The sequence below is a fragment of the Lolium rigidum genome, unplaced genomic scaffold (assembly GCF_022539505.1).
Source record: "Lolium rigidum isolate FL_2022 unplaced genomic scaffold, APGP_CSIRO_Lrig_0.1 contig_56946_1, whole genome shotgun sequence".
Classification (NCBI taxonomy): Eukaryota; Viridiplantae; Streptophyta; class Magnoliopsida; order Poales; family Poaceae; genus Lolium; species Lolium rigidum.
In genome coordinates, this window is record NW_025901000.1 from 1 (window position 1) to 24,957 (window position 24,957).

At 49.7% G+C, this 24,957-nt stretch overlaps 38 non-coding genes and 3 pseudogenes across 38 annotated transcripts; all 41 read left to right on the forward strand.

Annotated features, from left to right (window-relative positions):
* Window positions 1-884: 884 nt before the first annotated feature.
* Window positions 885-1,003, forward strand: LOC124681817. The gene has a single exon (XR_006996033.1). It is a non-coding gene; the product is annotated as a 5S ribosomal RNA (ribosomal RNA).
* Window positions 1,004-1,191: 188 nt separating this feature from the next.
* LOC124681816 lies at window positions 1,192-1,310 on the forward strand. The gene has a single exon (XR_006996032.1). It is a non-coding gene; the product is annotated as a 5S ribosomal RNA (ribosomal RNA).
* Window positions 1,311-1,497: 187 nt separating this feature from the next.
* LOC124681846 lies at window positions 1,498-1,616 on the forward strand. Its single transcript, XR_006996058.1, has one exon. It is a non-coding gene; the product is annotated as a 5S ribosomal RNA (ribosomal RNA).
* A 188-nt stretch (window positions 1,617-1,804) lies between these two features.
* Window positions 1,805-1,923, forward strand: LOC124681824. The gene has a single exon (XR_006996039.1). It is a non-coding gene; the product is annotated as a 5S ribosomal RNA (ribosomal RNA).
* A 189-nt stretch (window positions 1,924-2,112) lies between these two features.
* LOC124681814 lies at window positions 2,113-2,231 on the forward strand. Its single transcript, XR_006996030.1, has one exon. It is a non-coding gene; the product is annotated as a 5S ribosomal RNA (ribosomal RNA).
* A 188-nt stretch (window positions 2,232-2,419) lies between these two features.
* On the forward strand, window positions 2,420-2,538 carry LOC124681815. Its single transcript, XR_006996031.1, has one exon. It is a non-coding gene; the product is annotated as a 5S ribosomal RNA (ribosomal RNA).
* A 188-nt stretch (window positions 2,539-2,726) lies between these two features.
* On the forward strand, window positions 2,727-2,845 carry LOC124681827. Its single transcript, XR_006996042.1, has one exon. It is a non-coding gene; the product is annotated as a 5S ribosomal RNA (ribosomal RNA).
* A 188-nt stretch (window positions 2,846-3,033) lies between these two features.
* LOC124681810 lies at window positions 3,034-3,152 on the forward strand. The gene has a single exon (XR_006996026.1). It is a non-coding gene; the product is annotated as a 5S ribosomal RNA (ribosomal RNA).
* Window positions 3,153-3,340: 188 nt separating this feature from the next.
* On the forward strand, window positions 3,341-3,459 carry LOC124681813. Its single transcript, XR_006996029.1, has one exon. It is a non-coding gene; the product is annotated as a 5S ribosomal RNA (ribosomal RNA).
* A 343-nt stretch (window positions 3,460-3,802) lies between these two features.
* Window positions 3,803-3,920, forward strand: LOC124681832. Its single transcript, XR_006996047.1, has one exon. It is a non-coding gene; the product is annotated as a 5S ribosomal RNA (ribosomal RNA).
* Window positions 3,921-4,107: 187 nt separating this feature from the next.
* On the forward strand, window positions 4,108-4,226 carry LOC124681838. The gene has a single exon (XR_006996052.1). It is a non-coding gene; the product is annotated as a 5S ribosomal RNA (ribosomal RNA).
* Window positions 4,227-4,413: 187 nt separating this feature from the next.
* Window positions 4,414-4,532, forward strand: LOC124681819. The gene has a single exon (XR_006996035.1). It is a non-coding gene; the product is annotated as a 5S ribosomal RNA (ribosomal RNA).
* A 188-nt stretch (window positions 4,533-4,720) lies between these two features.
* On the forward strand, window positions 4,721-4,839 carry LOC124681811. Its single transcript, XR_006996027.1, has one exon. It is a non-coding gene; the product is annotated as a 5S ribosomal RNA (ribosomal RNA).
* Window positions 4,840-5,027: 188 nt separating this feature from the next.
* On the forward strand, window positions 5,028-5,147 carry LOC124681829. Its single transcript, XR_006996044.1, has one exon. It is a non-coding gene; the product is annotated as a 5S ribosomal RNA (ribosomal RNA).
* A 188-nt stretch (window positions 5,148-5,335) lies between these two features.
* Window positions 5,336-5,454, forward strand: LOC124681839. The gene has a single exon (XR_006996053.1). It is a non-coding gene; the product is annotated as a 5S ribosomal RNA (ribosomal RNA).
* Window positions 5,455-5,797: 343 nt separating this feature from the next.
* Window positions 5,798-5,916, forward strand: LOC124681822. The gene has a single exon (XR_006996037.1). It is a non-coding gene; the product is annotated as a 5S ribosomal RNA (ribosomal RNA).
* Window positions 5,917-6,104: 188 nt separating this feature from the next.
* LOC124681818 lies at window positions 6,105-6,223 on the forward strand. Its single transcript, XR_006996034.1, has one exon. It is a non-coding gene; the product is annotated as a 5S ribosomal RNA (ribosomal RNA).
* A 189-nt stretch (window positions 6,224-6,412) lies between these two features.
* LOC124681820 lies at window positions 6,413-6,531 on the forward strand. The gene has a single exon (XR_006996036.1). It is a non-coding gene; the product is annotated as a 5S ribosomal RNA (ribosomal RNA).
* Window positions 6,532-6,719: 188 nt separating this feature from the next.
* On the forward strand, window positions 6,720-6,838 carry LOC124681840. Its single transcript, XR_006996054.1, has one exon. It is a non-coding gene; the product is annotated as a 5S ribosomal RNA (ribosomal RNA).
* A 188-nt stretch (window positions 6,839-7,026) lies between these two features.
* On the forward strand, window positions 7,027-7,146 carry LOC124681830. Its single transcript, XR_006996045.1, has one exon. It is a non-coding gene; the product is annotated as a 5S ribosomal RNA (ribosomal RNA).
* A 188-nt stretch (window positions 7,147-7,334) lies between these two features.
* LOC124681812 lies at window positions 7,335-7,453 on the forward strand. Its single transcript, XR_006996028.1, has one exon. It is a non-coding gene; the product is annotated as a 5S ribosomal RNA (ribosomal RNA).
* Window positions 7,454-7,640: 187 nt separating this feature from the next.
* On the forward strand, window positions 7,641-7,759 carry LOC124681806. Its single transcript, XR_006996022.1, has one exon. It is a non-coding gene; the product is annotated as a 5S ribosomal RNA (ribosomal RNA).
* A 341-nt stretch (window positions 7,760-8,100) lies between these two features.
* On the forward strand, window positions 8,101-8,207 carry LOC124681844 (annotated as a pseudogene).
* A 188-nt stretch (window positions 8,208-8,395) lies between these two features.
* On the forward strand, window positions 8,396-8,516 carry LOC124681843. Its single transcript, XR_006996057.1, has one exon. It is a non-coding gene; the product is annotated as a 5S ribosomal RNA (ribosomal RNA).
* A 552-nt stretch (window positions 8,517-9,068) lies between these two features.
* LOC124681831 lies at window positions 9,069-9,186 on the forward strand. The gene has a single exon (XR_006996046.1). It is a non-coding gene; the product is annotated as a 5S ribosomal RNA (ribosomal RNA).
* Window positions 9,187-9,372: 186 nt separating this feature from the next.
* Window positions 9,373-9,491, forward strand: LOC124681807. The gene has a single exon (XR_006996023.1). It is a non-coding gene; the product is annotated as a 5S ribosomal RNA (ribosomal RNA).
* A 187-nt stretch (window positions 9,492-9,678) lies between these two features.
* LOC124681842 lies at window positions 9,679-9,793 on the forward strand. The gene has a single exon (XR_006996056.1). It is a non-coding gene; the product is annotated as a 5S ribosomal RNA (ribosomal RNA).
* A 188-nt stretch (window positions 9,794-9,981) lies between these two features.
* LOC124681833 lies at window positions 9,982-10,100 on the forward strand. The gene has a single exon (XR_006996048.1). It is a non-coding gene; the product is annotated as a 5S ribosomal RNA (ribosomal RNA).
* A 580-nt stretch (window positions 10,101-10,680) lies between these two features.
* LOC124681803 lies at window positions 10,681-19,593 on the forward strand (annotated as a pseudogene).
* A 1,846-nt stretch (window positions 19,594-21,439) lies between these two features.
* LOC124681834 lies at window positions 21,440-21,558 on the forward strand. The gene has a single exon (XR_006996049.1). It is a non-coding gene; the product is annotated as a 5S ribosomal RNA (ribosomal RNA).
* A 188-nt stretch (window positions 21,559-21,746) lies between these two features.
* Window positions 21,747-21,864, forward strand: LOC124681823. Its single transcript, XR_006996038.1, has one exon. It is a non-coding gene; the product is annotated as a 5S ribosomal RNA (ribosomal RNA).
* A 188-nt stretch (window positions 21,865-22,052) lies between these two features.
* LOC124681825 lies at window positions 22,053-22,170 on the forward strand. Its single transcript, XR_006996040.1, has one exon. It is a non-coding gene; the product is annotated as a 5S ribosomal RNA (ribosomal RNA).
* A 187-nt stretch (window positions 22,171-22,357) lies between these two features.
* Window positions 22,358-22,476, forward strand: LOC124681808. Its single transcript, XR_006996024.1, has one exon. It is a non-coding gene; the product is annotated as a 5S ribosomal RNA (ribosomal RNA).
* A 187-nt stretch (window positions 22,477-22,663) lies between these two features.
* On the forward strand, window positions 22,664-22,782 carry LOC124681804. Its single transcript, XR_006996021.1, has one exon. It is a non-coding gene; the product is annotated as a 5S ribosomal RNA (ribosomal RNA).
* Window positions 22,783-22,970: 188 nt separating this feature from the next.
* Window positions 22,971-23,087, forward strand: LOC124681836. The gene has a single exon (XR_006996051.1). It is a non-coding gene; the product is annotated as a 5S ribosomal RNA (ribosomal RNA).
* Window positions 23,088-23,274: 187 nt separating this feature from the next.
* Window positions 23,275-23,393, forward strand: LOC124681809. Its single transcript, XR_006996025.1, has one exon. It is a non-coding gene; the product is annotated as a 5S ribosomal RNA (ribosomal RNA).
* Window positions 23,394-23,579: 186 nt separating this feature from the next.
* On the forward strand, window positions 23,580-23,695 carry LOC124681841. The gene has a single exon (XR_006996055.1). It is a non-coding gene; the product is annotated as a 5S ribosomal RNA (ribosomal RNA).
* A 177-nt stretch (window positions 23,696-23,872) lies between these two features.
* LOC124681845 lies at window positions 23,873-23,987 on the forward strand (annotated as a pseudogene).
* A 186-nt stretch (window positions 23,988-24,173) lies between these two features.
* Window positions 24,174-24,291, forward strand: LOC124681826. Its single transcript, XR_006996041.1, has one exon. It is a non-coding gene; the product is annotated as a 5S ribosomal RNA (ribosomal RNA).
* Window positions 24,292-24,479: 188 nt separating this feature from the next.
* On the forward strand, window positions 24,480-24,599 carry LOC124681835. The gene has a single exon (XR_006996050.1). It is a non-coding gene; the product is annotated as a 5S ribosomal RNA (ribosomal RNA).
* Window positions 24,600-24,787: 188 nt separating this feature from the next.
* LOC124681828 lies at window positions 24,788-24,906 on the forward strand. Its single transcript, XR_006996043.1, has one exon. It is a non-coding gene; the product is annotated as a 5S ribosomal RNA (ribosomal RNA).
* Window positions 24,907-24,957: the final 51 nt, after the last annotated feature.

Consider the following 24,957-nt stretch of genomic DNA (forward strand, 5'->3'; position numbering starts at 1 on the left):
CGCCGCCGTGGTGCGGGGCGCTGCGGCGCTAGGCGGAGCCTGGCCTGGCCTGGCCAGGTGCCGTCGTGCTTTCGACGCGCGCCGTCGTGACCGCCATGGCTGCGGCAGTCGTCTGCTCGCCCCAGGTACGCCTCCTCCGATCCCCTCCTCTCTCTCACTCTGGCCTGCTCTTCTTCTTCCTCCAGTAGCTCTGTTGCGCCTAACTCGCTGTGTGTGCGTATGCTGCTTTGCTGCTGCGCTGATGCTTGTGCTTGCTTGTGTTGTTCATGCGGCTCGCCTCACTAGCCTTGATCATGGTCGCCATGGCCATGCCGGAGCTTGCCTTCCTGCTCGTGCTATCCATTTCTTGCTTAAATTCCCTTCTATGGCTCTGTTATTGTTACTAAGCTCGCCAGATGCTCAATTGTGTTCCTATAGGCTTGCTCATGAGCATCTTGTAATGCTCAGGGACTGCTTAATGGCTACTATCTTGCTACAATGAAATCCATTTGATTGCTTAGTGGCTCTGGTTGTGAGGATGGTTTAATTATTTGTGTGTGCTATTCATGTCAGACTTGATCCAGTGGTACATCATGTATTTGATGTGCTTCTGGATACAATTACGCTTTATCCATTTGTTATCTGTGAAGCAATTGTTGATTATCTGTGGCCAATTAATTATCTGGTCCTTGCTTTGTTGCTTAGTGATGCTCTAGCATGCTCTAGCATGCTATAGCAAGCTCTGATGATCATGTGATCATATATTTTTTTGCGGGCACTCGTGCTCGGCTATAGGTGATGGGAAACGGCGGTGGGGATGGGAAAGCGGGATGTGCATGGTACAAAATAGGGGAGAGAAGGAGCGGGAGGGGCAAGCATAAGGGAAAATGAGTGCAGAACATGTCGGATGCGATCATACCAGCACTAAAGCACCGGATCCCATCAGAACTTCGAAGTTAAGCGTGCTTGGGCGAGAGTAGTACTAGGATGGGTGACCTCTTGGGAAGTCCTCGTGTTGCATCCCTCTTTTTTGCGTCACGCGGCAACATTCATGGTGAAGTTAGGGCGATATTTTTTTGCGGGCACTCGTGCTCGGCTATAGGTGATGGGAAACGGCGGTGGGGATGGGAAAGCGGGATGTGCATGGTACAAAATAGGGGAGAGAAGGAGCAGGAGGGGCAAGCATAAGGGAAAATGAGTGCAGAACATGTCGGATGCGATCATACCGGCACTAAAGCACCGGATCCCATCAGAACTCCGAAGTTAAGCGTGCTTGGGCGAGAGTAGTACTAGGATGGGTGACCTCCTGGGAAGTCCTCGTGTTGCATCCCTCCTTTTTGCGTCACGCGGCAACATTCATGGTGAAGTTAGGGCGATATTTTTTGCGGGCACTCGTGCTCGGCTATAGGTGATGGGAAACGGCGGTGGGGATGGGAAAGCAGGATGTGCATGGTACAAAATAGGGGAGAGAAGGAGCGGGAGGGGCAAGCATAAGGGAAAATGAGTGCAGAACATGTCGGATGCGATCATACCAGCACTAAAGCACCGGATCCCATCGGAACTCCGAAGTTAAGCGTGCTTGGGCGAGAGTAGTACTAGGATGGGTGACCTCCTGGGAAGTCCTCGTGTTGCATCCCTCCTTTTTGCGTCACGCGGCAACATTCATGGTGAAGTTAGGGCGATATTTTTTTGCGGGCACTCGTGCTCGGCTATAGGTGATGGGAAACGGCGGTGGGGATGGGAAAGCGGGATGTGCATGGTACAAAATAGGGGAGAGAAGGAGCGGGAGGGGCAAGCATAAGGGAAAATGAGTGCAGAACATGTCGGATGCGATCATACCAGCACTAAAGCACCGGATCCCATCATAACTCCGAAGTTAAGCGTGCTTGGGCGAGAGTAGTACTAGGATGGGTGACCTCCTGGGAAGTCCTCGTGTTGCATCCCTCCTTTTTGCGTCACGCGGCAACATTCATGGTGAAGTTAGGGCGATATTTTTTTGCGGGCACTCGTGCTCGGCTATAGGTGATGGGAAACGGCGGTGGGGATGGGAAAGCGGGATGTGCATGGTACAAAATAGGGGAGAGAAGGAGCGGGAGGGGCAAGCATAAGGGAAAATGAGTGCGAGAACATGTCGGATGCGATCATACCAGCACTAAAGCACCGGATCCCATCAGAACTCCGAAGTTAAGCGTGTTTGGGCGAGAGTAGTACTAGGATGGGTGACCTCCTGGGAAGTCCTCGTGTTGCATCCCTCCTTTTTGCGTCACGCGGCAACATTCATGGTGAAGTTAGGGCGATATTTTTTTGCGGGCACTCGTGCTCGGCTATAGGTGATGGGAAACGGCGGTGGGGATGGGAAAGCGGGATGTGCATGGTACAAAATAGGGGAGAGAAGGAGCGGGAGGGGTAAGCATAAGGGAAAATGAGTGCAGAACATGTCGGATGCGATCATACCAGCACTAAAGCACCGGATCCCATCAGAACTCCAAAGTTAAGCGTGCTTGGGCGAGAGTAGTACTAGGATGGGTGACCTCCTGGGAAGTCCTCGTGTTGCATCCCTCCTTTTTGCGTCACGCGGCAACATTCATGGTGAAGTTAGGGCGATATTTTTTTGTGGGCACTCGTGCTCGGCTATAGGTGATGGGAAACGGCGGTGGGGATGGGAAAGCGGGATGTGCATGGTACAAAATAGGGGAGAGAAGGAGCGGGATGGGCAAGCATAAGGGAAAATGAGTGCAGAACATGTCGGATGCGATCATACCAGCACTAAAGCACCGGATCCCATCAGAACTCCGAAATTAAGCGTGCTTGGGTGAGAGTAGTACTAGGATGGGTGACCTCCTGGGAAGTCCTCGTGTTGCATCCCTCCTTTTTGCGTCACGCGGCAACATTCATGGTGAAGTTAAGGCGATATTTTTTTGCGGGCACTCGTGCTCGGCTATAGGTGATGGGAAACGGCGGTGGGGATGGGAAAGCGGGATGTGCATGGTACAAAATAGGGGAGAGAAGGAGCGGGAGGGGCAAACATAAGGGAAAATGAGTGCAGAACATGTCGGATGCGATCATACCAGCACTAAAGCACCGGATCCCATCAGAACTCCGAAGTTAAGCGTGCTTGGGCGAGAGTAGTACTAGGATGGGTGACCTCCTAGGAAGTCCTCGTGTTGCATCCCTCCTTTTTGCGTCACGCGGCAACATTCATGGTGAAGTTAGGGCGATATTTTTTTGCGGGCACTCGTGCTCGGCTATAGGTGATGGGAAACGGCGGTGGGGATGAGAAATCGGGATGTGCATGGTACAAAATAGGGGAGAGAAGGAGCGGGAGGGGCAAACATAAGGGAAAATGAGTGCAGAACATGTCGGATGCGATCATACCAGCACTAAAGCACCGGATCCCATCAGAACTCTGAAGTTAAGCGTGCTTGGGCGAGAGTAGTACTAGGATGGGTGACCTCCTGGGAAGTCCTCGTGTTGCATCCCTCCTTTTGCGTCACGCGACAACATTCATGGTGAAGTTAGGGTGATATTTTTTTGCGGGCACTCGCGCTCGGCTATAGGTGATGGGAAACGGCGGTGGGGATGAGAAAGCGGGATGTGCATGGGTGACCTCCTGGGAAGTCCTCGTGTTGCATCCCTCCTTTTTGCGTCACGCGGCAACATTCATGGTGAAGTTAGGGCGATATTTTTTTGCGGGCACTCGCGCTCGGCTATAGGTGATGGGAAACGGCGGAGGGGATGAGAAAGCGGGATGTGCATGGTACAAAATAGGGGAGAGAAGGAGCGGGAGGGGCAAGCATAAGGGAAAATGAGTGCAGAACATGTCGGATGGGATCATACCAGCACTAAAGCACCGGATCCCATCAGAACTCCGAAGTTAAGCGTGCTTGGGCGAGAGTAGTACTAGGATGGGTGACCTCCGGGAAGTCCTCGTGTTGCATCCCTCCTTTTGCGTCACGCGGCAACATTCATGGTGAAGTTAGGGCGATATTTTTTTGCGGGCACTCGTGCTCGGCTATAGGTGATGGGAAACGGCGGTAGGGATGGGAAAGCGGGATGTGCATGGTACAAAATAGGGGAGAGAAGGAGCGGGAGGGGCAAGCATAAGGGAAAATGAGTGCAGAACATGTCGGATGCGATCATACCGAGCACTAAAGCACCGGATCCCATCAGAACTCCGAATTAAGCGTGCTTGGGCGAGAGTAGTACTAGGATGGGTGACCTCCTGGGAAGTCCTCGTGTTGCATCCCTCCTTTTTGCGTCACGCGGCAACAATCATGGTGAAGTTAGGGCGATATTTTTTGCGGGCACTCGTGCTCGGCTATAGGTGATGGGAAACGGCGGTGGGGATGGGAAAGCGGGATGTGCATGGTACAAAATAGGGGAGAGAAGGAGCGGGAGGGGCAAGCATAAGGGAAAATGAGTGCAGAACATGTCGGATGCGATCATACCAGCACTAAAGCACCGGATCCCATCGGAACTCCGAAGTTAAGCGTGTTTGGGCGAGAGTAGTACTAGGATGGGTGACCTCCTGGGAAGTCCTCGTGTTGCATCCCTCCTTTTTGCGTCACGCGGCAACATTCATGGTGAAGTTAGGGTGATATTTTTTTGCGGGCACTCGTGCTCGGCTATAGGTGATGGGAAACAGCGGTGGGGATGGGAAAGCGGGATGTGCATGGTACAAAATAGGGGAGAGAAGGAGCGGGAGGGGCAAGCATAAGGGAAAATGAGTGCAGAACATGTCGGATGCGATCATACCAGCACTAAAGCACCGGATCCCATCAGAACTCCGAAGTTAAGCGTGCTTGGGCGAGAGTAGTACTAGGATGGGTGACCTCCTAGGAAGTCCTCGTGTTGCATCCCTCCTTTTTGCGTCACGCGGCAACATTCATGGTGAAGTTAGGGCGATATTTTTTTGCGGGCACTCGTGCTCGGCTATAGGTGATGGGAAACGGCGGTGGGGATGAGAAAGCGGGATGTGCATGGTACAAAATAGGGGAGAGAAGGAGCGGGAGGGGCAAACATAAGGGAAAATGAGTGCAGAACATGTCGGATGCGATCATACCGAGCACTAAAGCACCGGATCCCATCAGAACTCCGAAGTTAAGCGTGCTTGGGCGAGAGTAGTACTAGGATGGGTGACCTCCTAGGAAGTCCTCGTGTTGCATCCCTCCTTTTTGCGTCACGCGGCAACATTCATGGTGAAGTTAGGGCGATATTTTTTTGCGGGCACTCGTGCTCGGCTATAGGTGATGGGAAACGGCGGTGGGGATGAGAAATCGGGATGTGCATGGTACAAAATAGGGGAGAGAAGGAGCGGGAGGGGCAAACATAAGGGAAAATGAGTGCAGAACATGTCGGATGCGATCATACCGAGCACTAAAGCACCGGATCCCATCAGAACTCGAAGTTAAGCGTGCTTGGGCGAGAGTAGTACTAGGATGGGTGACCTCCTGGGAAGTCCTCGTGTTGCATCCCTCCTTTTTGCGTCACGCGACAACATTCATGGTGAAGTTAGGGTGATATTTTTTTGCGGGCACTCGCGCTCGGCTATAGGTGATGGGAAACGGCGGTGGGGATGAGAAAGCGGGATGTGCATGGGTGACCTCCTGGGAAGTCCTCGTGTTGCATCCCTCCTTTTGCGTCACGCGGCAACATTCATGGTGAAGTTAGGGCGATATTTTTTTGCGGGCACTCGCGCTCGGCTATAGGTGATGGGAAACGGCGGAGGGGATGAGAAAGCGGGATGTGCATGGTACAAAATAGGGGAGAGAAGGAGCGGGAGGGGCAAGCATAAGGGAAAATGAGTGCAAAACATGTCGGATGGGATCATACCAGCACTAAAGCACCGGATCCCATCGGAACTCCGAAGTTAAGCGTGCTTGGGCGAGAGTAGTACTAGGATGGGTGACCTCCTGGGAAGTCCTCGTGTTGCATCCCTCCTTTTTGCGTCACGCGGCAACATTCATGGTGAAGTTAGGGCGATATTTTTTTGCGGGCACTCGTGCTCGGCTATAGGTGATGGGAAACGGCGGTGGGGATGGGAAAGCGGGATGTGCATGGTACAAAATAGGGGAGAGAAGGAGCGGGAGGGGCAAGCATAAGGGAAAATGAGTGCGGAACATGTCGGATGCGATCATACCAGCACTAAAGCACCGGATCCCATCAGAACTCCGAAATTAAGCGTGCTTGGGCGAGAGTAGTACTAGGATGGGTGACCTCCTGGGAAGTCCTCGTGTTGCATCCCTCCTTTTTGCGTCACGCGGCAACAATCATGGTGAAGTTAGGGCGATATTTTTTTGCGGGCACTCGTGCTCGGCTATAGGTGATGGGAAACGGCGGTGGGGATGGGAAAGCGGGATGTGCATGGTACAAAATAGGGGAGAGAAGGAGCGGGAGGGGCAAGCATAAGGGAAAATGAGTGCGAGAACATGTCGGATGCGATCATACCAGCACTAAAGCACCGGATCCCATCGGAACTCCGAAGTTAAGCGTGTTTGGGCGAGAGTAGTACTAGGATGGGTGACCTCCTGGGAAGTCCTCGTGTTGCATCCCTCCTTTTTGCGTCACGCGGCAACATTCATGGTGAAGTTAGGGCGATATTTTTTTGCGGGCACTCGTGCTCGGCTATAGGTGATGGGAAACGGCGGTGGGGATGGGAAAGCGGGATGTGCATGGTACAAAATAGGGGAGAGAAGGAGCGGGAGGGGCAAGCATAAGGGAAAATGAGTGCAGAACATGTCGGATGCGATCATACCAGCACTAAAGCACCGGATCCCATTAGAACTCCGAAGTTAAGCGTGCTTGGGCGAGAGTAGTACTAGGATGGGTGACCTCCTGGGAAGTCCTCGTGTTGCATCCCTCCTTTTTGCGTCACGCGGCAACATTCATGGTGAAGTTAGGGTGATATTTTTTTGCGGGCACTCGTGCTCGGCTATAGGTGATGGGAAACGGCGGAGGGGATGGGAAAGCGGGATGTGCATGGTACAAAATAGGGGAGAGAAGGAGCGGGAGGGGCAAGCATAAGGGAAAATGAGTGCAGAACATGTCGGATGCGATCATACCGAGCACTAAAGCACCGGATCCCATCAGAACTCCGAAGTTAAGCGTGCTTGGGCGAGAGTAGTACTAGGATGGGTGACCTCCTAGGAAGTCCTCGTGTTGCATCCCTCCTTTTTGCGTCACGCGGCAACATTCATGGTGAAGTTAGGGCGATATTTTTTTGCGGGCACTCGTGCTCGGCTATAGGTGATGGGAAACGGCGGTGGGGATGAGAAAGCGGGATGTGCATGGTACAAAATAGGGGAGAGAAGGAGCGGGAGGGGCAAACATAAGGGAAAATGAGTGCAGAACATGTCGGATGCGATCATACCAGCACTAAAGCACCGGATCCCATCAGAACTCCGAAGTTAAGCGTGCTTGGGCGAGAGTAGTACTAGGATGGGTGACCTCCTAGGAAGTCCTCGTGTTGCATCCCTCCTTTTTGCGTCACGCGGCAACATTCATGGTGAAGTTAGGGCGACATTTTTTGCGGGCACTCGTGCTCGGCTATAGGTGATGGGAAACGGCGGTGGGGATGGGAAAGCGGGATGTGCATGGTACAAAATAGGGGAGAGAAGGAGCGGGAGGGGCAAACATAAGGGAAAATGAGTGCAGAACATGTTGGATGCGATCATACCAGCACTAAAGCACCGGATCCCATAAGAACTCCGAAGTTAAGCGTGCTTGGGCGAGAGTAGTACTAGGATGGGTGACCTCCTGGGAAGTCCTCGTGTTGCATCCCTCCTTTTTGCGTCACGCGACAACATTCATGGTGAAGTTAGGGTGATATTTTTTGCGGGCACTCGCGCTCGGCTATAGGTGATGGGAAACGGCGGTGGGGATGAGAAAGCGGGATGTGCATGGGTGACCTCCTGGGAAGTCCTCGTGTTGCATCCCTCCTTTTGCGTCACGCGGCAACATTCATGGTGAAGTTAGGGCGATATTTTTTGCGGGCACTCGCGCTCGGCTATAGGTGATGGGAAACGGCGGAGGGGATGGGAAAGCGGGATGTGCATGGTACAAAATAGGGGAGAGAAGGAGCGGGAGGGGCAAGCATAAGGGAAAATGAGTGCAGAACATGTCGGATGCGATCATACCAGCACTAAAGCACCGGATCCCAAGTTAAGCGTGCTTGGGCGAGAGTAGTACTAGGATGGGTGACCTCCTGGGAAGTCCTCGTGTTGCATCCCTCCTTTTTGCGTCACGCGGCAACATTCATGGTGAAGTTAGGGCGATATTTTTTTGCGGGCACTCGTGCTCGGCTATAGGTGATGGGAAACGGCGGTGGGGATGAGAAAGCGGGATGTGCATGGTACAAAATAGGGGAGAGAAGGAGCGGGAGGGGCAAGCATAAGGGAAAATGAGTGCAGAACATGTCGGATGCGATCATACCGAGCACTAAAGCACACCGATCCCATCAGAACTCCGAAGTTAAGCGTGCTTGGGCGAGAGTAGTACTAGGATGGGTGACCTCCTGGGAAGTCCTCGTGTTGCATGCCTCCTTTTTGCGTCACGCGGCAACATTCATGGTGAAGTTAGGGCGATATTTTTTTGCGGGCACTCGCGCTCGGCTATAGGTGATGGGAAACGGCGGTGGGGATGAGAAAGCGGGATGTGCATGGTACAAAATAGGGGAGAGAAGGAGCGGGAGGGGCAAACATAAGGGAAAATGAGTGCAGAACATGTCGGATGCGATCATACCAGCACTAAAGCACCGGATCCCATCAGATATCCAAAGTTAAGCGTGCTTGGGCGAGAGTAGTACTAGGATGGGTGACCTCCTGGGACTCCAAAGTTAAGCGTGCTTGGGCGAGAGTAGTACTAGGATGGGTGACCTCCTGGGAAGTCCTCGTGTTGCATCCCTCCTTTTTGCGTCACGCGGCAACATTCATGGTGAAGTTAGGGCGATATTTTTTTGCGGGCACTCGTGCTCGGCTATAGGTGATGGGAAACGGCGGTGGGGATGAGAAAGCGGGATGTGCATGATACAAAATAGGGGAGAGAAGGAGCGGGAGGGGCAAACATAAGGGAAAATGAGTGCAGAACATGTCGGATGCGATCATACCAGCACTAAAGCACCGGATCCCATCGGAACTCCGAAGTTAAGCGTGCTTGGGCGAGAGTAGTACTAGGATGGGTGACCTCCGGGAAGTCCTCGTGTTGCATCCCTCCTTTTTGCGTCACGCGGCACATTCATGGTGAAGTTAGGGCGATATTTTTTGCGGGCACTCGTGCTCGGCTATAGGTGATGGGAAACGGCGGTGGGGATGGGAAAGCGGGATGTGCATGGTACAAAATAGGGGAGAGAAGGAGCGGGAGGGGCAAGCATAAGGGAAAATAAGTGCAGAACATGTCGGATGCGATCATACCAGCACTAAAGCACCGGATCCCATCAGAACTCCGAAGTTAAGCGTGCTTGGGCGAGAGTAGTACTAGGATGGGTTACCTCCTGGGAAGTCCTCGTGTTGCATCCCTCCTTTTTGCGTCACGCGGCAACATTCATGGTGAAGTTAGGGCGATATTTTTTGCGGGCACTCGTGCTCGGCTATAGGTGATGGGAAACGGCGGTGGGGATGGGAAAGCGGGATGTGCATGGTACAAAATAGGGGAGAGAAGGAGCGGGAGGGGCAAGCATAAGGGAAAATGAGTGCAGAACATGTCGGATGCGATCATACCAGCACTAAAGCACCGGATCCCATCATCCGAAGTTAAGCGTGCTTGGGCGAGAGTAGTACTAGGATGGGTGACCTCCTGGGAAGTCCTCGTGTTGCATCCCTCCTTTTTGCGTCACGCGGCAACATTCATGGTGAAGTTAGGGCGATATTTTTTTGCGGGCACTCGTGCTCGGCTATAGGTGATGGGAAACGGCGGTGGGGATGGGAAAGCGGGATGTGCATGGTACAAAATAGGGGAGAGAAGGAGCGGGAGGGGCAAGCATAAGGGAAAATGAGTGCAGAACATGTCGGATGCGATCATACCGAGCACTAAAGCACCGGATCCCATCGAACTCCGAAGTTAAGCGTGCTTGGGCGAGAGTAGTACTAGGATGGGTGACCTCCTGGGAAGTCCTCGTGTTGCATCCCTCCTTTTTGCGTCACGCGGCAACATTCATGGTGAAGTTAGGGCGATATTTTTTTGCGGGCACTCGTGCTCGGCTATAGGTGATGGGAAACGGCGGTGGGGATGAGAAAGCGGGATGTGCATGGTACAAAATAGGGGAGAGAAGGAGCGGGAGGGGCAAGCATAAGGGAAAATGAGTGCAGAACATGTCGGATGCGATCATACCAGCACTAAAGCACCGGATTACTTCTATAAATGTTCAAAGACTACCCTCTCAACCAGGGGGTCTGAAGGGGCAAACGAATCTGGGTCGTCCAATCAGGTTGCAACAGTAAAATCTGCATCCCACTTTTCATCTCAGCCGTCCGATCAGTCAAAACTTTTCTCACTCGTTCGGCTTCGAAAAGACTCCATGACGAGGTGGGACCTTCTACGTGCCGGGCCCGACAGTGAGAGGCAGGCAGGTCCGCTCGTTCGGTCCCTTCTCATTTCCACAGACAGAGAGGTGAAAACCTAGATCGAAGAATCTCCCCAATCCCGTGCGCTCGCCTCCACTCCTCTCCTCCCCAATCCCTCTAGAGACAGCGGCGGCTCGGCCCGGCCATGGAGACGGAGCTCAGCGCGGAGGAAGGGTACCTGTCTGGCTGTCTCCTCGTCCTCTCCTCTTCAATGTCGGCGCGAGGAGGCGGCCGTGCCGGCGTTCCGGCGAGCAAGGAGCGCACCGGGGTCCTGCGCGACGCTCTCCTACGTCGCGGCCTATGGGCAGGACGGGGAGGCGGGCGTGGCGGCGTTCGAGCGCGGGACGAGCGCGCTGAGACCCTGGACGCCGCCGTGCTGGTCTCCGGGTTCCTCCTCGGCGTGGTCTGCATCTTCCCCCCTCGGTCAGCGGCGACTCGCGGCGGAACGAGGGCTCCCAAGACGGCGGCTCACGCGTTGCGGAGGAGCTGGGTCGAAGTCGCTGCAGCGGGGAGACGCCGTCCTCCTCGGCCGTCCTACCTCCGGCGACCTCACCATCTTGAACGGATCTGCAGGTATGGCAAATCCTCCTTTCCTTTTTGATTTCCGTGCAATGTCAATCTCCTCTCCGGTGATTCGAGAAAGGTGGCTTCCATGCATGTAGATTGTAGATCCTCTAATACATGTAGATCCGTTTCTCTTATTTTCTTCTTTTGAGACTAGGCGATGAAAGTGGTATGGCTGCAGTGCTGACCATAAATTATGGTACTGCTCTGCTTTGTGAAAGTATTTTCTCGTTTATTTAGCCTCTGGTTTAGATAAAGGAAGGTACATCATATGAGATAGGTATATTTCTGGTTTCACAACCATGTGCCATTGGCTTACGAGTACATGTAATCGAGTATTTCGGTTAAAAAGTAGTACCGAGGAATCTGCAATTACTTTACCATATGAGTAATTAAGCATTTTGAGAAACCAATACGGTGATATGATAGTGCACACATTTTTGGAATCATCAATTACTTAACCATTGTTGAGTGATTGGTTGAAACGACTTGCAGTCTAGCAGCGCACATCAGCATCAAACATTTATTTTTTTAGGTTCCTTCTAAATTACTCGGTTTGTTTCCTGATTGGTTGATCGAATTCCAATACCTTTCTTGCAGTTTGCATTGCGCATTGGTTGAGGAGTGCACGGCGGTTGGCGAGAGAAGAGGATCAAAAGAACGAAAGGAGGCAAGATTATTTTATGGTTGTGGAACCAGTCTCCCGGATTCTATTTTAGTAAGCAATCTATTTTGTCACTGTTATAGCATCCCTTTTAATGGTGTTATCATGTTGCCTATTTAGACTGTCTCGACATAGAGAAATATGTGACAGCAAAAAACATAGAGAAATATTTAGGTCATTCTTCTTTGTTTAGAAATGTTACTTCTCCTCACATCAATTTTTTTTAGGTTCTAAATTACTCAGTTTGTTCCTCGATTGGTTGATCGAATTCCAACACCTTTCTTGCGGTTTGCATTACGTATTGGTTGAGGAGTGCACGGCAGTTGGCGAGAGAAGAGGATCAAAAGAACGAGAGGAGGCAAGATTATTTTATGGTTGTGGAACCAGTCTCCCGGATTCTATTGTACATGCAGATGCAGGTGCAGCCTTCTCCGCCTTGATTTATTCTGGGCAGCTTTCCATCCTAATCTCTAACATGTGTCCCGTCTTTATTTTTTTTCTCCCACAAGATTTGGTTTGATGTTGAGATTTGGCTGGGTCTCGATTCAACTTTGGCCAGGTGGTGCGCTGAATACTCCTTCTAATTCTAATGGTTTGTCTGGTTTATGCTTTAGTTCTTACCATTCATGTTTTTTAAGGCTTTTTGGTGATGCGTTGTTGTCTCTCGGAATACAGGTATTGGGAAATGCGGCAAAACTTATATGAGCTGGATTTCACTGTTGTTGCCGTGAGGTACATCTCATAATCCGAGTCGCTTGACTTACTTACTCCTGCCTATAGTAAAAATGTCGAGTTGTCTCAACTTTGTACCATTTTCCTCTATATAAACTACTTACATTACCGAGAGATGTGACTCTTTTTCTCATGATAAATATATTATTATCCTTCATTTTAGGGCACTAATGACACCGTTGTTTTACACATGCTTGATTCCGTTACCGTCCAACCACGACAAATTGATCAGTGTCAACATCATATTATTTCCAGGGAGGGTTGCAGGTGATTATTGGTTGAACATTGCCCATGTAGCACTCACCTGGGTGTGTATTGTGCTAATGTCTACCATGGTATAACTCATCTTCATGGTACTGACGTGAATATGATATTGAGGATGTACTGAGTGGTATTCCAGGCAAAGCATGTGCAATACTTTTATTAGTTCAGCGCTGATTATTATTTTCTTACCTTTCAAAGCTATATTTGTAGAGGTAATTGATATTTTTCTATCTCTCTTTTTCGTTGTTGTTTGAATTATCTTGCTCTAATGTCAGACATTTTTCTAGATTACTATGCTTGAATTATGTGCTCTTTCATGGTTAAAGGTTCCACAAGCTTTACTTGTCGAAGGTACTTATTTGTTCCTTTTAGCACAACCCATTAATATTTTTACCATAAAATATGGTCTCTTTATTGCTTCTTGAGTAAACAAGTTCACTAGATGGTTGTAACCGTTTGGAGTGCAAAGTTCTGATTGGCCAAAATTATTGTTTCATTGCTACAGCTTGCCACTTGCCTCCAGACCAGCTAGCTATGTACATGTGCTTAATAATTTAACCCACAGATAATTTTTTGGTGTCAATTAATCTCAGGAGCAAGGTTGTTTCTATATCCCAGTTGTATGTTGTTTTACTTGACGAGATTGATCGAGAAAAAAAAGTAAGATATAAATGGATTTTTGTTTCCATACTCCATAAAGACATCAAATTTGCATGTACATAATTATGGATATTTCTTTATCGCACCACACCAGACATGTCTTCAGAGCTTTGGAAATGGGCATAACTAATTATTTTGAAAAAGCACTTTGTCAGTGATTAATGGTTAAAGGTGACTCCGCATGCTACATATATACATAGCATATAGTTTAAATTAAACAGTGCCAAACTGTGTATGGTATTCCTCTCCTTTTCATTTACTCTCTACTTTCAATCTTCATTTAAATAGGCATATGCAGAAAATATGAAGATATAAAAGCATAGCAAACTAGAGGGAGGTATTTGCGTAGTAAAACAGTGTTTTCCAAACTGCGGCACCACTTTCCAAATTCATCACGTTCTCGGTTCTCCTGTTCTGCTAGGTATAGGAATTAGTAACTAACATCTTGATTTCCTGTACGCTAGAGATTCTTGTGTTCATGTAACTGGAAACCTCGTGTCATTAGTGAGGTATTGTTTCTAGAGCATTGTGCATAGATTGTTTAGTGCCAATTATAAATTATCTGATCCCCTGGTTGCAGTGCATAGGTTGTGTTCTTTATCTGGAATCACTCGGCTTGGATATCTACTTCTACCTCTATTTGATGGCATATCACTATATAAGCTGAGGCTGAATCACACAATGTTCCGGAGCTGCACCGTCCGCCCCGCACCTTCGCTCCCACCCTCGCTGGCTCCAGACGCCAGTCCTCCGCCGTGGAGTCGCTCACCGCTGGGCGTTCGCCATCGCCGGGCTCGCCCTTGTCACTCCTCTTGCGCTAGGTAGTTCTTGTGGTGGCGCTGGGCCGGAGGTGGAGGAGCAGCGAGGGACGGCGCTGGGCCGGAGGAGGAGGAGAAGCGAGGGGCGGAGCTAGGACGCAGGTGGAGGAGCGAGCGAGCGGCTCTTGGGGTGGCGTTGGGTGAAGGAGGTGCTGGGCACGGGCTGACCCGATGCTTGGCCTCCCCTCCCTCGGCCATGCCCTCACCCATCGCCGTCCTGGCCGCCTCTTCCCCAACCCTATTCTGTAAGCAGAGCAAGTTCCCCCAAGCAGCGTTGCTTTACTCATCAAAAAACAAGTACTCACATTGATTTTAGATCACGCTTGAGCAGTTTGTCCCCAAATTAAAAATTTACTGTTGAAATGTAGTCAAGTCAGACCTTTTGTGATTCCGAAGGAGTAGTCTGTTGTGGGTCGAAATAAATGGTAATTTTGCTTTGATCAGTTTCGTTGCAGTCAAAATAATTGATATTTTTTGGTGGTAATATGGATGCACTTGCCGCTGCTGGTATTGCCTAATAATACGACTAACCATGCACATGTCAGCTTCATCTGATATTATGTCTTTCATTTATATATCTTTGATTTGACCCTCCATCTTTCAACAACTTTCTTATGTAATACTAAACCAAACGCAGTTTACTTTGATGCTAATTTATTTAGCTCTTTGTTCCATTGCAGGAGATTATCAACTCACTTTTTGTTTACAGGAAAATTTATTGAGACTCAAGAGTCAAGACAAAGGCAGCCGATGGTGGTGGACGTGAGTTTGTGGACCATCTGTTCTCGTTTCATTTGGTTCAGATTTTGTTGTTCTTCCCATTCTCTCTATTGTTTAAGATTTAATCTTTTGTTTGTGCTATGCAGCAGGAAAGAAGCTCAACCACGGGATTACGAAGTTCATGCCGCGCAAGCAGGTGCACACCTCCTTCCAGTGCCATGCTCCTAGAGCTTGTGTTCTGCTTTTGGCTGCTATATGTGACATATGAGAAGTTCAGTTTTTTCATTTGTTACTCTTCAGTTCGACTGGTGACTTCAGTGCTGTAAATATGGCGTATGCACTGACAAACACAATTGGTAATTTTGAGGTGACTCCTGAAATTCTCCGGACAGTCTTGCCATTAGTAAATTGGACTACATTGCTGCTATGTATCTGCCTGGTCGATCTGGCGCTGAATGTGAATCAAGGTACTTTCCTACGAAAATATATAATTTTTCTAGCGGGCATTACAATTCCCATTCCATTAAGTACTACTATTATCTACCATCCGTCCTGATATTGTTATGTTTTACGTTACATGCTTTGTATCCGTGTTTTCAATTGGTCACCCCTAATACAAAAACTGTAATTTTATTCATCCAGGTGGCTAAACCTTGATGATCCAGCGATTAATCACACTTGCACTGGACTGCATGTGAGGAGAAAAGACTTATACTAACCGTCCAAGAAAAAGGAATGCATAATCTGGATTAACATTGCCGTTGCATTGGGTACGTGAGAGAACTCCTTTCCAATGCCTTGCTCGTTATCAACGAAGTCTTAATCCCCACATATTGAAGAGGGATCCGGACAAAAGAGGAAGATCTTCGACTTCTAGCTGCTGTCCAAACTTTTGGTTGTAGCGGCAACTTGTATCGGCCGGTCTGGATGGTCGCATTGGCAATCAATGCTCGAACGGATAATATTCTTGGATTTATCTTTCGGAATGCCTATTGTCAAACCTATGCGATTGCACTTTCCGTTATGTCACATTTGTCACTTTATTATGGTTAACCCTATTGTCAAACCTATGCGATTGCGCTTTCTGTTATGGCACATTTGTCGCTCTTTTTCATGGTTACCTTTTCTAATGGTAGATAATCTTCTTCCGTACTAATTTTACGTGGATAATCCTTTTACTTTTGTTGGTTGGGATATATTTGAAATACCCTTGCATCGAACTTCCCTAGGTGGAGGAAAACATTATTGCCTGAAAGGACAAGGGTGGGGAGATGGTCTGAGGACGAGGATAAGCGCCTCATTGTATCTGTCAAGCTTTTTAAGTCTGGCAGCTGGAATAAGATTGCTCAGTTCATTCCTGGCCGCACACAAAGTCAATGCAGCGAAAGGTAACATAGTAGTTTTACCATGTGAGTTCAATCTTTATGGTTTGATGGTGATTCCATTTTCTTTCTCATTAAGCGGGTGGCGTAATGTTCTTGATCCGGATATAGACCATGGGGAATGGCGACCTGAAGAGGATTCCAAGTTATTGGCTTCCGTCCATGAGATTGGCGCCATTTGGTCAAAAATTGCCGGCGCCATGATTCCTCACCGCACTGATAATATGTGCATGAGGTAAAGCTATTTTTTCAGAGTTACATGAGTTTATTCTGATGTGTTGCTGAAAATATCAAATCGATGATCGCTTCATGACGTGGACATACTTCATTGCTAATAGTTATCCCGCTCTGTAATTGCGGGAGGTGGAAAAGACCGTGTCAAGAGGAATTACCTTTAGTTGTAGCAGCCAATCAAGTAAAGAAATCTATTTTCCAAACCAACTATGTTGATAGAGAAACCGGGCGACCTTCAATTGGTCCGGGTGATTTCCCATCACTTGTGTACTCCAAAGTTGAAAGAAGTGATGAGAACAACTGCAAGGTACAGTTAATGTATTGCAATTTTTTTTGAATAATAAAATATTTTAGCTTTTGCTATGTTCTCTTCCTCATCAATTGCAATGTTTCAGTGATCAAGTCAAGAAGTCTCGAAAAGGGTCTAGAAGATCAAGCGAGGATGACCTGCCAGCTAACGACCCCTCGAAGTGTTCTGCTGATGTTCTTCGCTGTAAAAACCAAAAAGAGAAAATCAAGGAAAAAATCATCCGGGTATAGCATATGACGTTACATGTTTGCATATGCTAGATTATTGAATTTCATTCCCTTATGCTCTGCTCGGTGCTCACAAGTTTGTTTCGTTCTTGTTTTTACAGAAGTGGATCTGAAAGGCAAACTGGAGAGCAAGATATAACATTGTTTGATGGTGTCAACATAGGTTGTCTGATATTGTGTGGAACTGGAGCTCTTGTTATCTGAGATTCTCTCTCGAACTGATTTGGGTATTGGCATGGAAATCACTTCTCCATGTTTAGGTTCTCATGGTCAATTTTTCTTCCGAAACTCGCTAATTAACACGCCATGTTGGGGCTGAGCTTTTGTGATGAGTGGCAAATTTCATAAGGGGTCCAAATAGTTATTCTTCGAGTTTTAGAAGTTTTAGATTGTTTTATTCTTAGGATTTCTCTCTGAACTTTTCCTCTTTGTAAAGATTCTGATCTGGGGCTTGATGCAGGTGGTTCAGATGATTAATGGGTTTTTCTTTGTATGCATAGAAGGAAAAGGATATAGGACATGCTCTGGCCTTATAGAAATAGAATCTCTGGTATCCAACCAAGGTATTTTACCTATCCCGTATCCATATCATCGATATTTGGAGTGGTTGCTTGCGTCTGTCGGGGCAATGAAGAAATGGTCAGAAATGTTTGGACTGTGCGGGGAAGAAATGGTTAGAAAATAATGGACGGCGGTGGATGATTTTCAGAGCAACCTCACCTGATGGACAGTGGTGTCTGCCGAGTGACAAGCAAAAGGTACGAGCTCGTGTTGTTATTGGAGATCAGCGTCTGCCACGACGACGCTCGTTTCGGTGTGTGGTGGCAGGTACTGCTCGGTTGGGGAGCTCCTCGTGAAGCGGCGGGAGGTTGAGGTCGAGGCAGCGGCGGCGGTGCTGGCCGCGGCGGACGCGAAGGAGGAGGCGTGCCTGGCCAAGGTCGGGTGGGAGGAGGCTGCGTGGCAGTGCGTGGCGGACCAAGATCCGGATCTCCTGCTCTCTCTCTCCTCCTGGTCTTCAACGACACACGGCAGATGGGCAGGATGGCCGGGAGGTGGTGACCTGCTTCCCAAGAATCCATGAAGAAGGCTGGAGCTTGTGGCGCCCTTTTGCTACAGGCCTAGGTATGTGATGTCTTCCCCTCACCCCTTGATGAACCGAATTTTTGAAGCCTACGAGTGCAGGTTTGACCGCAGCGACAAGGTCAAGCGGCTGTCCAAGTCGACGAAGAGCGAACCATGAAGGATGCGGGGCTGTTCGGGCCTGCAATGATTTAATTTGCGGCGTGGGGGATAGAGAGTGGTATGCACATAAGCAGCATGAACTCACAAAGAAATAGTAGAGTCAGACTGGAGGCTTGGCATCACAATGCATCTACAGACAGTTGTGTGACGTGTTTATTCCTTTTAATTTTCAGATAAGAGACAAAACATGTAGACTCTTAGCAATTAGCTTATTTCAACCACAGTAAAGTGTGTGTAAAATTTTAGACGAAACATGTAGACTCTTAGCAATTAGCTTATTTCAACCACGAGTAAAGTGTGTGTAAAATTTTAGACGATAGATGTGGATAGTATCCCGACTCTTTGGTCTTGATAAAATATTTAAGTCTTAGTTTTATTTTTGAAGTCTTTGCTTCGAGTTGAATGTGCGTGCATTGGTACGGCCTTTATTATTTATGTTGATTTATTTTTAGGATTTTCAAACAACATCATGTGTTTTCTTCGTTTTTTTTTGAAATGTTGAGACTACCTTTTTTATATTTTGACCAAGATTAATGAGTTAGTCTTTTAATTTGGTCATATAGAACATGTATAGAAAAAGAAACACAACTTATTCAACCCATTTTCATTTTTTATTTCACTTTCTTTCCTCAAAATTATAGCAACCGCAGACCATGGAAAACTGGCTTAAGTATTGACGGTTGCGCCAAGTGACTTATTAGTTGGAAACAAAATAAAATATATTGTTGCAGATAAGTACATATGTCAAACAATCGTAATGCTGAACGGCTATTGAGATAAGGCCCGTGCTTCTGCAGTTCTACGTGCCCCGCGACGAGTGCTTCAACCACGTCAAGAAGGTCGACTTCACCTCCTACCTCAAGGAGGCCGTCGAGGCGGCGGCAGCAGCAGCTGTGGCAGGGGAAGGGGCAGGGCATGCGGCGGCGGGCCGAGCGCGAGGTGCGGCAGGAGTTCCTGTTGTGGCTGCCTGCCGCGGCAGACAAACTGCCGGAATTCCTGCCGTGGCAGCCTGCCGCGGCAGAGAAAACGCCGAATTCTCTGTCGCGGTAGAGGACCCGGCTGGGCGAGGCGGTGTCGAGGCGGGGGCGCTCGAGGCCGGGGCGGGCGCACTTGGGGCCGGCGCTAGGGTGCGCGGGGCCGGTGCAAGAGCTCACGTTGGCGGCACGGGCGGCGTGCCGAAGAGGTCGTCGAGTCCGCGCGGTGCAGGAGGCGCAAGCGCGGATGACGAAGCTGCATGCTGAACAGGAAAAACCTTCTCATCGAAGACAACATGTCGCGGGACGAGTATTCTTCCAGTGACAGGGTTAAAGCAACGGTAACTCCGATGGTTAGAGGGATACCCAAGAAAGACACATGCCATGGAACGAGCACTAAGCTTATGTGGAGCGGTGGACGCGATTTTAGGATAACAAAGACAACCGAAGACACGAAGATCAATGTATGAGGGAGAACGACCGTGGAGGCATGTGTACGGAACCTGGGACTTTATGGTTGTACTAGGACAACGATTAAGCAGCCAGAGCATCGGCCTAGAGAGGAGCTGGAATGTGAGCCTGGAACATAATGGTCTGCATAATATCATTAATGGTAGGAATGGCACGCTCGGCTTTACCGTTATGCTGGGAAGTGCATGGGCATAATAGTCGTAGGGCGGCGCCGTGGGTGGTGAGGAGATTATCAACGGTCTTGTTGAGGAACTCGGAACCGTTATCTGTCTAGAGGGAGCGAATAATGACACCAAACTGCGTGCGCGTAAGCGATTTTTTTTCCCGAGAGTACGTGGGCAACTTATTAGTTGGGCAACTTATTAAAGCGGCGTCTATTCCTAGAAATTATTTCAAACTTATTAAAACGCCGTGCATAGGTACACTTAAACATTGCGATGAGACACAGATGTGCAAGTAACGAAATAAGAAATCGCAGCCACTTCCGGTGATGGCAACTGCATTTCCCAAAGGAAAGTGGAAGAGACATCGAGAGCATTACCCAAATGAGAGTACAAGGGCCGTCGAGGGCGTTTCCTCCAACGAAACACTCTGAATACTACTATAGCTCACCGTGGGACGGCCATCGAAAGAGCTACAAGCTCCCGAGCCTCCAGTATTGAAATAAACCAACGGTTACGATGAGCAACGCGGTAACACACCCCGTCGGATACTATTGTACTCGATGCAAGAGCTCTGCTCCAACCCTCGGTACCAAAAATAAGTCAAACCCTATGGTTAGCCTCCGCCATTTGCGCGATAGCGCAACGGGTATTATTGGAAAGTTATTAAAACGCCGTGCATAGGTACACTTAAACATTGCGATGAAAGACAAATGTGCAAGTGATCAAATAAGAAATCGCAGCCACTTAACCATAATATTCCCGTGATAGCAAGTGGATTACGCAAAGGAAAGTGGAAGAGATATCGAGAGCATTACCCACATGAAAGTACAAGGGTCGTCGAGCAATGCGATAACACGCACGTCGGATACTATTGTACTTGATGGAAGAGCTCTGCTCCAACCTTCGGTACTAAAATAAGAGAAACCCTATGGTTAGCCTCCGTCATTGCGCGATAGCGCAACGGGTCATCTAGTCCCATCGAACTCGGTTAAGCGTCTTGGCGAGAGAAGATGGGTGACCCCTAGTCTCGTGTTGCATCCCTCCTTTTGCGTCACGCGGCAACTCATGGTGAAGTAGGGCATATTTTGCGGGCACTCGTGCTCGGCTATAGGTGATGGAAACGGCGGGATGAGAAAGCTGTGCATGGAAAAATAGGGAAGGAGCGGAGGGGCAAGCATAAGGAAAATGGTGCGTGTCGATGCATCATACCGCACTAAGCACGGATCATCGAACTCGGTTGCGTGCTTGGGGGTAGTACTAGGATGGGTGACCTCCGGAATCTGTTGCATCCTCCTTTGCGTCACGCGGCAACATTCATGGTGAAGTTAGGGCGATATTTTTTTGCGGGCACTCGTGCTCGGCTATAGGTGATGGGGAAACGGCGGTGGGGATGAGAAAGCGGGATGTGCATGGTACAAAATAGGGGAGAGAAGGAGCGGGAGGGGCAAGCATAAGGGAAAATGAGTGCGGAACATGTCGGATGCGATCATACCGAGCACTAAAGCACCGGATCCCATCGAACTCCGAAGTTAAGCGTGCTTGGGCGAGAGTAGTACTAGGATGGGTGACCTCCTGGGAAGTCCTCGTGTTGCATCCCTCCTTTTTGCGTCACGCGGCAACATTCATGGTGAAGTTAGGGCGATATTTTTTGCGGGCACTCGTGCTCGGCTATAGGTGATGGGAAACGGCGGTGGGGATGAGAAAGCGGGATGTGCATGGTACAAAATAGGGGAGAGAAGGAGCGGGAGGGGCAAGCATAAGGGAAAATGAGTGCGAGAACATGTCGGATGCGATCATACCAGCACTAAAGCACCGGATCCCATCGAACTCCGAAGTTAAGCGTGCTTGGGCGAGAGTAGTACTAGGATGGGTGACCTCCTGGGAAGTCCTCGTGTTGCATCCCTCCTTTTTGCGTCACGCGGCAACATTCATGGTGAAGTTAGGGCGATATTTTTTGCGGGCACTCGTGCTCGGCTATAGGTGATGGGAAACGGCGGTGGGGATGAGAAAGCGGGATGTGCATGGTACAAAATAGGGGAGAGAAGGAGCGGGAGGGGCAAGCATAAGGGAAAATGAGTGCGAGAACATGTCGGATGCGATCATACCGGCACTAAAGCACCGGATCCCATCGAACTCCGAAGTTAAGCGTGCTTGGGCGAGAGTAGTACTAGGATGGGTGACCTCTTGGGAAGTCCTCGTGTTGCATCCCTCCTTTTTGCGTCACGCGGCAACATTCATGGTGAAGTTAGGGCGATATTTTTTGCGGGCACTCGTGCTCGGCTATAGGTGATGGGAAACGGCGGTGGGGATGGGAAAGCGGGATGTGCATGGTACAAAATAGGGGAGAGAAGGAGCGGGAGGGGCAAGCATAAGGGAAAATGAGTGCGGAACATGTCGGATGCGATCATACCGGCACTAAAGCACCGGATCCCATCGGAACTCCGAAGTTAAGCGTGCTTGGGCGAGAGTAGTACTAGGATGGGTGACCTCCTGGGAAGTCCTCGTGTTGCATCCCTCCTTTTTGCGTCACGCGGCAACATTCATGGTGAAGTTAGGGCGATATTTTTTGCGGGCACTCGTGCTCGGCTATAGGTGATGGGAAACGGCGGTGGGGATGGGAAAGCGGGATGTGCATGGTACAAAATAGGGGAGAGAAGGAGCGGGAGGGGCAAGCATAAGGGAAAATGAGTGCAGAACATGTCGGATGCGATCATACCAGCACTAAAGCACCGGATCCCATCAGAACTCCGAAGTTAAGCGTGCTTGGGCGAGAGTAGTACTAGGATGGGTGACCTCCTGGGAAGTCCTCGTGTTGCATCCCTCCTTTTTGCGTCACGCGGCAACATTCATGGTGAAGTTAGGGCGATATTTTTTTGCGGGCACTCGTGCTCGGCTATAGGTGATGGGAAACGGCGGTGGGGATGGGAAAGCGGGATGTGCATGGTACAAAATAGGGGAGAGAAGGAGCGGGAGGGGCAAGCATAAGGGAAAATGAGTGCAGAACATGTCGGATGCGATCATACCGGCACTAAAGCACCGGATCCCATCGAACTCCGAAGTTAAGCGTGCTTGGGCGAGAGTAGTACTAGGATGGGTGACCTCCAGGAAGTCCTCGTGTTGCATCCCTCCTTTTGCGTCACGCGGCAACATTCATGGTGAAGTTAGGGCGATATTTTTTGCGGGCACTCGTGCTCGGCTATAGGTGATGGGAAACGGCGGTGGGGATGGGAAAGCGGGATGTGCATGGTACAAAATAGGGGAGAGAAGGAGCGGGAGGGGCAAGCATAAGGGAAAATGAGTGCGAGAACATGTCGGATGCGATCATACCGGCACTAAAGCACCGGATCCCATCGGAACTCCGAAGTTAAGCGTGCTTGGGCGAGAGTAGTACTAGGATGGGTGACCTCCTGGGAAGTCCTCGTGTTGCATCCCTCCTTTTTGCGTCACGCGGCAACATTCATGGTGAAGTTAGGGCGATATTTTTTGCGGGCACTCGTGCTCGGCTATAGGTGATGGGAAACGGCGGTGGGGATGGGAAAGCGGGATGTGCATGGTACAAAATAGGGGAGAGAAGGAGCGGGAGGGGCAAGCATAAGGGAAAATGAGTGCGAACATGTCGGATGCGATCATACCGGCACTAAAGCACCGGATCCCATCGAACTCCGAAGTTAAGCGTGCTTGGGCGAGAGTAGTACTAGGATGGGTGACCTCCGGGAGTCCTCGTGTTGCATCCCTCCTTTTTGCGTCACGCGCAACATTCATGGTGAAGTTAGGGCGATATTTTGCGGCACTCGTGCTCGGCTATAGGTGATGGGAAACGGCGTGGGGATGGGAAGCGGGATGTGCATGGTACAAAATAGGGGAGAGAAGGAGCGGAGGGCAAGCATAAGGGAAAATGAGTGCGAACATGCGGATGCGATCATACCGGCACTAAAGCACGGATCCCATCGAACCCGAAGTTAAGCGTGCTTGGGCGAGAGTAGTACTAGGATGGGTGACCTCCGGGAAGTCCTCGTGTTGCATCCCTCCTTTTTGCGTCACGCGGCAACATTCATGGTGAAGTTAGGGCGATATTTTTGCGGGCACTCGTGCTCGGCTATAGGTGATGGGAAACGGCGGTGGGGATGGGAAAGCGGGATGTGCATGGTACAAAATAGGGGAGAGAAGGAGCGGGAGGGGCAAGCATAAGGGAAAATGAGTGCGGAACATGTCGGATGCGATCATACCAGCACTAAAGCACCGGATCCCATCAGAACTCCGAAGTTAAGCGTGCTTGGGCGGAGTAGTACTAGGATGGGTGACCTCATGGGAAGTCCTCGTGTTGCATCCCTCCTTTTTGCGTCACGCGGCAACATTCATGGTGAAGTTAGGGCGATATTTTTTTGCGGGCACTCGTGCTCGGCTATAGGTGATGGGAAACGGCGGTGGGGATGGGAAGCGGGATGTGCATGGTACAAAATAGGGGAGAGAAGGAGCGGGAGGGGCAAGCATAAGGGAAAATGAGTGCGAGAACATGTCGGATGCGATCATACCGAGCACTAAAGCACCGGATCCCATCGGAACTCCGAGGTTAAGCGTGCTTGGGCGAGAGTAGTACTAGGATGGGTGACCTCTTGGGAAGTCCTCGTGTTGCATCCCTCCTTTTTGCGTCACGCGGCAACATTCATGGTGAAGTTAGGGCGATATTTTTTTGCGGGCACTCGTGCTCGGCTATAGGTGATGGGAAACGGCGGTGGGGATGGGAAAGCGGGATGTGCATGGTACAAAATAGGGGAGAGAAGGAGCGGGAGGGGCAAGCATAAGGGAAAATGAGTGCAGAACATGTCGGATGCGATCATACCAGCACTAAAGCACCGGATCCCATCAGAACTCCGAAGTTAAGCGTGCTTGGGCGAGAGTAGTACTAGGATGGGTGACCTCATGGGAAGTCCTCGTGTTGCATCCCTCCCTTTTTGCGTCACGCGGCAACATTCATGGTGAAGTTAGGGCGATATTT